The sequence below is a fragment of the Oncorhynchus masou genome, unplaced genomic scaffold (genome assembly GCF_036934945.1).
Source record: "Oncorhynchus masou masou isolate Uvic2021 unplaced genomic scaffold, UVic_Omas_1.1 unplaced_scaffold_1630, whole genome shotgun sequence".
NCBI lineage: Eukaryota > Metazoa > Chordata > Actinopteri > Salmoniformes > Salmonidae > Oncorhynchus > Oncorhynchus masou.
Genome location: NW_027006402.1, coordinates 37,501 through 47,500, shown reverse-complemented (window position 1 = coordinate 47,500; position 10,000 = coordinate 37,501). Strand labels below are relative to the sequence as shown.

The following is a 10,000-nucleotide window of genomic DNA, read 5'->3' as shown; positions in this document are numbered from 1 at the left end:
AAAGAGACAGAGAGAGAGAGACAGAGAGAGACAGAGAGAGAGAGAGATAGAGAGAGAGACAGACAGACACTTTCACTTTATATATTATCTACCTTACTTGCTTTGGCAATGTTAACACATGTTACCCATGCCAATAAAGCCCCTTGAATTGAATTGATAGACAGAGAGAGAGAGAGAGAGACAGAGAGAGAGAGACAGAGAGAGAGAGACAGAGAGAGAGAGACAGAGAGAGATAGACAGAGAGAGAGAGAGAGAGACAGAGAGACAGAGAGAGAGAGAGAGAGAGACAGAGAGAGAGAGATAGACAGAGAGAGAGAGATAGACAGAGAGATAGACAGAGAGAGAGAGAGAGAGCTTCGGTTCAATTCCAACTCTAGAATGAAATCAAATCATTCATGAGAGAAATAAAGTCAAGAACTATGTGGGACACGGGCTGAAGGGCGTTGTAGTTTTCATTAAGCAAATATTTAACCTCGTTCAGCGCAAGAACGTGGTAATAAACTGCAACGACCATAATCCACTGCTGCAGTTTTTCCCCAGCTCAGTCTGAGATGGATACACTTTTACTCCTGCTACATTTGGTTAGATACACACAGACCGCATGAGAGAGGAATGTACACAACAACTAGACAGAGGGATAGAGACAGTTCATGGAAGTGAGCCTTACCTCCTTAGAACATCTAGTAAAGTGATTTAGTCAGACAGCTCTGCAGCATACTAAGGCAGGATAGGCTCCCTAATTAGGATGACTAAAGTACGATAAGAACAGAGATAATGTTGTCTGGCTGGTTGACTGCTGGCTGCCTGAACAGAGATAACGTTGTCTGGCTGGCTGACTGCTACTGCCTGAACAGAGATAACGTTGTCTGGCTGGTTGACTGCTACTGCCTGAACAGAGATAACGTTGTCTGGCTGGCTGACTGCTACTGCCTGAACAGAGATAATGTTGTCTGGCTGGTTGACTGCTACTGCCTGAACAGAGATAATGTTGTCTGGCTGGCTGACTGCTACTGCCTGAACAGAGATAACGTTGTCTGGCTGGCTGACTGCTACTGCCTGAACAGAGATAATGTTGTCTGGCTGGCTGACTGCTACTGCCTGAACAGAGATAATGTTGTCTGGCTGGTTGACTGCTACTGCCTGAACAGAGATAATGTTGTCTGGCTGGCTGACTGCTACTGCCTGAACAGAGATAACGTTGTCTGGCTGGCTGACTGCTACTGCCTGAACAGAGATAATGTTGTCTGGCTGGTTGACTGCTACTGCCTGAACAGAGATAACGTTGTCTGGCTGGTTGACTGCTACTGCCTGAACAGAGATAATGTTGTCTGGCTGGCTGACTGCTACTGCCTGAACAGAGATAACGTTGTCTGGCTGGCTGACTGCTACTGCCTGAACAGAGATAATGTTGTCTGGCTGGCTGACTGCTACTGCCTGAACAGAGATAATGTTGTCTGGCTGGCTGACTGCTACTGCCTGAACAGAGATAACGTTGTCTGGCTGGTTGACTGCTACTGCCTGAACAGAGATAATGTTGTCTGGCTGGCTGACTGCTACTGCCTGAACAGAGATAACGTTGTCTGGCTGGCTGACTGCTATACTGCCTGAACAGAGATAACGTTGTCTGGCTGGCTGACTGCTAACTGCCTGAACAGAGATAATGTTGTCTGGCTGGCTGACTGACTACATGCCTGAACAGAGATAACGTTGTCTGGCTGGTTGTCTGCTGAACAAATCTGTGTGTGTGTGTTCTCAACAGCAAGAACAGAACGTTTAGTCTTAGGGACTGGGGCCTGAACAGAACAGTTTCTGGCTGGTTGACCTACTGCCTGAACAGAGATAATGACTTTAAGGAATGAAAAATAACTCTAAGTAATATACAGTAATATTTCATTATTTCATAGTAATGTCCTATTATTCTATTGATGTCTACCCAGTGTGGACCTGACAGAGACAATAGAATGTTCACCATGTTTGGAATGTACATAAAAAGCTCTGAAATCAGAACTTTAGTTTATGGACCAGGGGCATTAATTCATGACCAACAAACAATGTTAGGGACCAGGGGCCAACAGAGAGTTTAGTGTTTGAGGCTCGAGGCCAACAGAACAGTTTAGTGTTAGGGACAGGGGCCAACAGAACAGTTTAGTGTTAGGGACCAGGGGCCAACAGAGCAGTTTAGTGTTAGAGGCTCGAGGCCAACAGAACAGTTTAGTGTTAGGGACCAGGGGCCAACATTTAGTGTAACCAGGGGAACAGAACAGTTTAGACCTCAGAACAGAACAGTTTAGTGTTAGAGGCTGACAACAGAACAGACTCTGTTATCAGGGGCCAACAGAACAGTTTAAGGGACCAGGGGCCAACAGAGCAGTTTACAGATACAAACAGTTTAGTGTTAGGGACCAGGAGCCAACAGAACAGTTTAGTGTTAGAGGCAAATCTGTGGCTCAGAAGGCCAACAGAACAGTTTAGTGTTAGGTCCAGGGGCCAACAGAACAGTTTAGTGTTAGGGACCAGGGGCCAACAGAACAGTTTAGTGTTAGAAGGCTAGAGGCCAACAGAACAGTTTAGTGTTAGGGACCAGGGGCCAACAGAACAGTTTAGTGTTAGGGACTAGGAGCCAACAGAACAGTTTAGTGTTAGGGACCAGGGGCCAACAGAACAGTTTAGTGTTAGAGGCTAGAGGCCAACAGAACAGTTTAGTGTTAGGGACCAGGGGCCAACAGAACAGTTTAGTGTTAGGGACCAGGGGCCAACAGAACAGTTTAGTGTTAGAGGCTAGAGGCTAGAGGCCAACAGAACAGACTCGTGTTAGAGTCCAGGGGCCAACAGAACAGTTTAGTGTTAGGGACCAGGGGCCAACAGAGCAGTTTAGTGTTTGAGGCTCGAGGCCAACAGAACAGTTTAGTGTTAGGGACCAGGAGCCAACAGAACAGTTTAGTGTTAGGGACCAGGGGCCAACAGAGCAGTTTAGTGTTAGAGGCTCGAGGCCAACAGAACAGTTTAGTGTTAGGGACCAGGGGCCAACAGAACAGTTTAGTGTTAGGGACCAGGGGCCAACAGAACAGTTTAGTGTTTAGTGTTAGAGGCTAGAGAACTTTAGTGTTAGGGACCAGAACAGAACAGTTTAGTGCTAGTCCAGGGGCCAACAGAACAGTTTAGTGTTAGGGACCAGGGGCCAACAGAGCAGTTTAGTGTTTGAGGCTCGAGGCCAACAGAACAGTTTAGTGTTAGGGACCAGGGGCCAACAGAGCAGTTTAGTGTTAGAGGCTCGAGGCCAACAGAACAGTTTAGTGTTAGGGACCAGGGGCCAACAGAGCAGTTTAGTGTTAGAGGCTAGAGGCCAACAGAACAGTTCAGTGTTAGGGACCAGGGGCCAACAGAACAGTTTAGTGTTAGGGACCAGGGGCCAACAGAACAGTTTAGTGTTAGAAGCTAGAGGCCAACAGAACAGTTCAGTGTTAGGGACCAGGGGCCAACAGAACAGTGTAGTGTTAGAAGCTAGAGGCCAACAGAACAGTTTAGTGTTAGAGGCTAGAGGCCAACAGAACAGTTTAGTGTTAGGGACCAGGGGCCAACAGAACAGTTTCGTGTTAGGGACCAGGGGCCAACAGAACAGTTTAGTGTTAGAGGCTAGAGGCCAACAGAACAGACTCGTGTTAGAGTCCGGGGCCAACAGAACAGTTTAGTGTTAGGGACCAGGGGCCAACAGAGCAGTTTAGTGTTTGAGGCTCGAGGCCAACAGAACAGTTTAGTGTTAGGGACCAGGAGCCAACAGAACAGTTTAGTGTTAGGGACCAGGGGCCAACAGAGCAGTTTAGTGTTAGAGGCTCGAGGCCAACAGAACAGTTTAGTGTTAGGGACCAGGGGCCAACAGAACAGTTTAGTGTTAGGGACCAGGGGCCAACAGAACAGTTTAGTGTTAGAGGCAACAGCTAGAGGCTAGGGGCCAACAGAACAGACGCGTGTTAGAGTCCAGGGGCCAACAGAACAGTTTAGTGTTAGGGACCAGGGGCCAACAGAGCAGTTTAGTGTTTGAGGCTCGAGGCCAACAGAACAGTTTAGTGTTAGGGACCAGGAGCCAACAGAACAGTTTAGTGTTAGGGACCAGGGGCCAACAGAGCAGTTTAGTGTTAGAGGCTCGAGGCCAACAGAACAGTTTAGTGTTAGGGACCAGGGGCCAACAGAACAGTCTAGTGCTAGGGACCAGGGGCCAACAGAACAGTTTAGTGTTAGGGACCAGGGGCCAACAGAACAGTTTAGTGTTAGGGACCAGGGGCCAACAGAACAGTTTAGTGCTAGGGACCAGGGGCCAACAGAACAGTTTAGTGCTAGGGACCAGGGGCCAACAGAACAGTTTAGTGTTAGGGACCAGGAGCCAACAGAACAGTTTAGTGTTAGAAGCTAGAGGCCAACAGAACAGTTCAGTGTTAGGGGCCAGGGACCAACAGAACAGGCTCGTGTTAGAGTCTAGAGGCCAACAGAACAGTCTAGTGTTAGAGGCTAGGGGCCAACAGAACAGGCTCGTGTTAGAGGCTAGAGGCCAACAGAACAGTCTAGTGTTAGAGGCTAGGGGCCAACAGAACAGTTTAGTGTTAGAGGCTCGAGGCCAACAGAACAGTTTAGTGTTAGAGGCCAGGGGCCAACAGAACAGTCTAGTGTTAGAGGCTAGGGGCCAACAGAACAGTCTAGTGTTAGAGGCTAGAGGCCAACAGAACAGGGTCTAGGGATTAGGAGCTAGGGGTTGGGGTCTAGGGGTTAGGAGCTAGGGTTTAGGGTTAAGGTCTAGGGGTTAGGGTCTAGGGTCAGGGGATAGGGTCAGGGGTAAGGAACTATGGGTTAGGAGCTAGGGGTTAGGAGCTAGGGGTTAGGAGATATGGGTTAGGGAGCTAGGGGATTGGAGCTATGGGTTAGGGTCTAGGGTTAGGAGCTAGGGGTTATGAGCTAGGGGTTAGGAGCTATGGGTTAGGAGCTAGGGGTTATGAGCTAGGGGTTATGAGCTAGGGGTTAGGAGCTAGGGGTTATGAGCTAGGGGTTAGGTTCTTGGGGTAGATATTAGTGGATGTGTGTGTGTTCTCACCAGTAGAGCCAGGTGAAAGATGTTGTGCTTGGCCAACAGAACGGTCTCATTGGACAGCAGGAATTTCAACAGGTTGATCAGAGCTGGTGGAAAAAGAGAAGGCAAAGAAACACACATTATTATTATAATACACTTCAATACAACACAACCACTGAAACAGAATGGAGAAACATACATTATTATTATAATACACTTCAATACAACACAACCACTGAAACAGAATGGAGAAACACACATTATTATTATAAAACACTTCAATACAACACAACCACTGAAACAGAATGGAGAAACACACATTATTATTATAAAACACTTCAATACAACACAACCACTGAAACAGAATGGAGAAACACACATTATTATTGCTGTTAGTGAGCTGAGGGTATTCTGTTAGTGAGCTGAGGGTATTCTATTAGTGAGCTGAGGGTATTCTGTTAGTGAGCTGAGGGTATTCTGTTAGTGAGCTGAGGGTATTCTATTAGTGAGCTGAGGGTATTCTATTAGTGAGCTGAGGGTATTCTATTAGTGAGCTGAGGGTATTCTGTTAGTGTACTGAGGGTATTCTGTTAGTGAGCTGAGGGTATTCTGTTAGTGAGCTGAGGGTATTCTATTAGTGAGCTGAGGGTATTCTGTTAGTGAGCTGAGGGTATTCTGTTAGTGAGCTGAGGGTATTCTATTAGTGAGCTGAGGGTATTCTATTAGTGAGCTGAGGGTATTCTGTTAGTGAGCTGAGGGTATTCTGTTAGTGAGCTGAGGGTATTCTATTAGTGAGCTGAGGGTATTCTATTAGTGAGCTGAGGGTATTCTGTTAGTGAGCTGAGGGTATTCTGTTAGTGAGCTGAGGGTATTCTATTAGTGAGCTGAGGGTATTCTATTAGTGTACTGAGGGTATTCTGTTAGTGAGCTGAGGGTATTCTGTTAGTGAGCTGAGGGTATTCTGTTAGTGAGCTGAGGGTATTCTGTTAGTGAGCTGAGGGTATTCTGTTAGTGAGCTGAGGGTATTCTGTTAGTGAGCTGAGGGTATTCTGTTAGTGAGCTGAGGGTATTCTGTTAGTGAGCTGAGGGTATTCTGTTAGTGAGCTGAGGGTATTCTGTTAGTGTACTGAGGGTATTCTATTAGTGAGCTGAGGGTATTCTGTTAGTGAGCTGAGGGTATTCTATTAGTGAGCTGAGGGTATTCTGTTAGTGAGCTGAGGGTATTCTGCTAGTGAGCTGAGGGTATTCTGTTAGTGAGCTGAGGGTATTCTGTTAGTGCAGAGGGTATTCTGTTAGTGAGCTGAGGGTATTCTGTTAGTGAGCTGAGGGTATTCTGTTAGTGTAGAGGGTATTCTGTTAGTGTGCTGAGGGTATTCTGTTAGTGAGCTGAGGGTATTCTGTTAGTGAGCTGAGGGTATTCTGTTAGTGAGCTGAGGGTATTCTGTTAGTGAGCTGAGGGTATTCTATTAGTGAGCTGAGGGTATTCTGTTAGTGAGCTGAGGGTATTTCTGTTAGTGTATTGAGTGTATTCTGTTAGTGAGCTGAGGGTATTCTGTTAGTGTATTGAGTGTATTCTGTTAGTGAGCTGAGGGTATTCTGTTAGTGAGCTGAGGGTATTCTGTTAGTGTACTGAGGGTATTCTATTAGTGAGCTGAGGGTATTCTGTTAGTGAGCTGAGGGTATTCTGTTAGTGAGCTGAGGGTATTCTATTAGTGAGCTGAGGGTATTCTGTTAGTGAGCTGAGGGTATTCTGTTAGTGTACTGAGGGTATTCTATTAGTGTACTGAGGGTATTCTGTTAGTGAGCTGAGGGTATTCTGTTAGTGAGCTGGGGGTATTCTGTTAGTGAGCTGAGGGTATTCTATTAGTGAGCCGAGGGTATTCTGTTAGTGAGCTGAGGGTATTCTGTTAGTGAGCTGAGGGTATTCTATTAGTGAGCTGAGGGTATTCTGTTAGTGAGCTGAGGGTATTCTGTTAGTGTACTGAGGGTATTCTATTAGTGAGCTGAGGGTATTCTATTAGTGAGCTGAGGGTATTCTGTTAGTGAGCTGAGGGTATTCTGTTAGTGAGCTGAGGGTATTCTGTTAGTGAGCTGAGGGTATTCTGTTAGTGAGCTGAGGGTATTCTGTTAGTGAGCTGAGGGTATTCTGTTAGTGAGCTGAGGGTATTCTGTTAGTGAGCTGAGGGTATTCTGTTAGTGAGCTGAGGGTATTCTGTTAGTGAGCTGAGGGTATTCTGTTAGTGAGCTGAGGGTATTCTGTTAGTGAGCTGAGGGTATTCTGTTAGTGAGCCGAGGGTATTCTGTTAGTGAGCTGAGGGTATTCTGTTAGTGAGCTGAGGGTATTCTGTTAGTGAGCTGAGGGTATTCTATTAGTGAGCTGAGGGTATTCTGTTAGTGTACTGAGGGTATTCTGTTAGTGAGCTGAGGGTATTCTATTAGTGAGCTGAGGGTATTCTGTTAGTGAGCTGAGGGTATTCTATTAGTGAGCTGAGGGTATTCTGTTAGTGAGCTGAGGGTATTCTGTTAGTGAGCTGAGGGTATTCTGTTAGTGAGCTGAGGGTATTCTGTTAGTGAGCTGAGGGTATTCTGTTAGTGAGCTGAGGGTATTCTATTAGTGAGCTGAGGGTATTCTGTTAGTGTACTGAGGGTATTCTGTTAGTGTACTGAGGGTATTCTGTTAGTGAGCTGAGGGTATTCTGTTAGTGTACTGAGGGTATTCTGTTAGTGAGCTGAGGGTATTCTATTAGTGAGCTGAGGGTATTCTGTTAGTGAGCTGAGGGTATTCTGTTAGTGAGCTGAGGGTATTCTGTTAGTGAGCTGAGGGTATTCTGTTAGTGAGCTGAGGGTATTCTGTTAGTGAGCTGAGGGTATTCTGTTAGTGAGCTGAGGGTATTCTGTTAGTGAGCTGAGGGTATTCTGTTAGTGTACTGAGGGTATTCTGTTAGTGAGCTGAGGGTATTCTATTAGTGAGCTGAGGGTATTCTGTTAGTGAGCTGAGGGTATTCTGTTAGTGTATTGAGTGTATTCTGTTAGTGAGCTGAGGGTATTCTGTTAGTGAGCTGAGGGTATTCTGTTAGTGTACTGAGGGTATTCTATTAGTGAGCTGAGGGTATTCTGTTAGTGAGCTGAGGGTATTCTATTAGTGAGCTGAGGGTATTCTGTTAGTGAGCTGAGGGTATTCTATTAGTGAGCTGAGGGTATTCTATTAGTGAGCTGAGGGTATTCTGTTAGTGAGCTGAGGGTATTCTATTAGTGAGCTGAGGGTATTCTGTTAGTGAGCTGAGGGTATTCTATTAGTGAGCTGAGGGTATTCTGTTAGTGAGCTTTCTATTAGTGAGCTGAGGGTATTCTGTTAGTGAGCTGAGGGTATTCTGTTAGTGAGCTGAGGGTATTCTGTTAGTGAGCTGAGGGTATTCTGTTAGTGAGCTGAGGGTATTCTGTTAGTGAGCTGAGGGTATTCTGTTAGTGAGCTGAGGGTATTCTATTAGTGAGCTGAGGGTATTCTGTTAGTGAGCTGAGGGTATTCTGTTAGTGAGCTGAGGGTATTCTGTTAGTGAGCTGAGGGTATTCTGTTAGTGAGCTGAGGGTATTCTGTTAGTGAGCTGAGGGTATTCTATTAGTGAGCTGAGGGTATTCTATTAGTGAGCTGAGGGTATTCTATTAGTGAGCTGAGGGTATTCTGTTAGTGTACTGAGGGTATTCTGTTAGTGAGCTGAGGGTATTCTATTAGTGAGCTGAGGGTATTCTATTAGTGAGCTGAGGGTATTCTGTTAGTGAGCTGAGGGTATTCTGTTAGTGAGCTGAGGGTATTCTGTTAGTGAGCTGAGTGTATTCTGTTAGTGAGCTGAGGGTATTCTGTTAGTGAGCTGAGGGTATTCTATTAGTGAGCTGAGGGTATTCTGTTAGTGTGCTGAGGGTATTCTGTTAGTGAGCTGAGGGTATTCTGTTAGTGAGCTGAGGATATTCTATTTGTGAGCTGAGGGTATTCTATTAGTGTACTGAGGGTATTCTGTTAGTGAGCTGAGGGTATTCTGTTAGTGTACTGAGGGTATTCTATTAGTGAGCTGAGGGTATTCTGTTAGTGAGCTGAGGGTATTCTGTTAGTGAGCTGAGGGTATTCTGTTAGTGAGCTGAGGGTATTCTATTAGTGAGCTGAGGGTATTCTGTTAGTGAGCTGAGGGTATTCTATTAGTGAGCTGAGGGTATTCTGTTAGTGTGCTGAGGGTATTCTGTTAGTGAGCTGAGGGTATTCTATTAGTGAGCTGAGGGTATTCTGTTAGTGAGCTGAGGGTATTCTGTTAGTGAGCTGAGGGTATTCTGTTAGTGAGCTGAGGGTATTCTGTTAGTGAGCTGAGGGTATTCTGTTAGTGAGCTGAGGGTATTCTGTTAGTGAGCTGAGGGTATTCTGTTAGTGCAGGAAGCTGCAGAGCTGAAGAGATGAAGACATTTATAAAGCAGTGCTTTTATTAAGGCATAATTCATGGAAACATTCACACACACACACACACTCGCGCCAGCTGCAGGCATAATTCATGGAGAGAGACATTCACACACACACACACTGACTGACACACACGCGCCAGCCGCAGGCATAATTCATGGACGCGCACACACACACACACACACACACACACACACACACACACACACACACACAATTCATGGCGCGGGAGAGACATTCACACAGAGACAGAGGAAGATTAGAGATGGGACAGTGTTGGGGGACATAAACACGTGCATGCTCAAAACATACACTCAGACAAAACACCCACGCTCACCACACACACGCACCACACCACACACACACACACACACACACACACACACACAGAGCTGCAGCGCCCAAACTGTTTGGTTTCATGTCTCATACACTATGTGAGATCAAAGGTTTTCATTATTCATGTGTTGTTCTCTGCTCATCACTGACAATCAATTGCTCAGTGT

At 45.9% G+C, this 10,000-nt stretch overlaps 1 pseudogene; it reads right to left on the bottom strand.

The window, feature by feature from the left end:
- The window catches only part of LOC135531536 (armadillo-like helical domain-containing protein 3), a 69,960-nt pseudogene that overhangs the window by 28,530 nt on the left and 31,430 nt on the right, over positions 1–10,000 (bottom strand).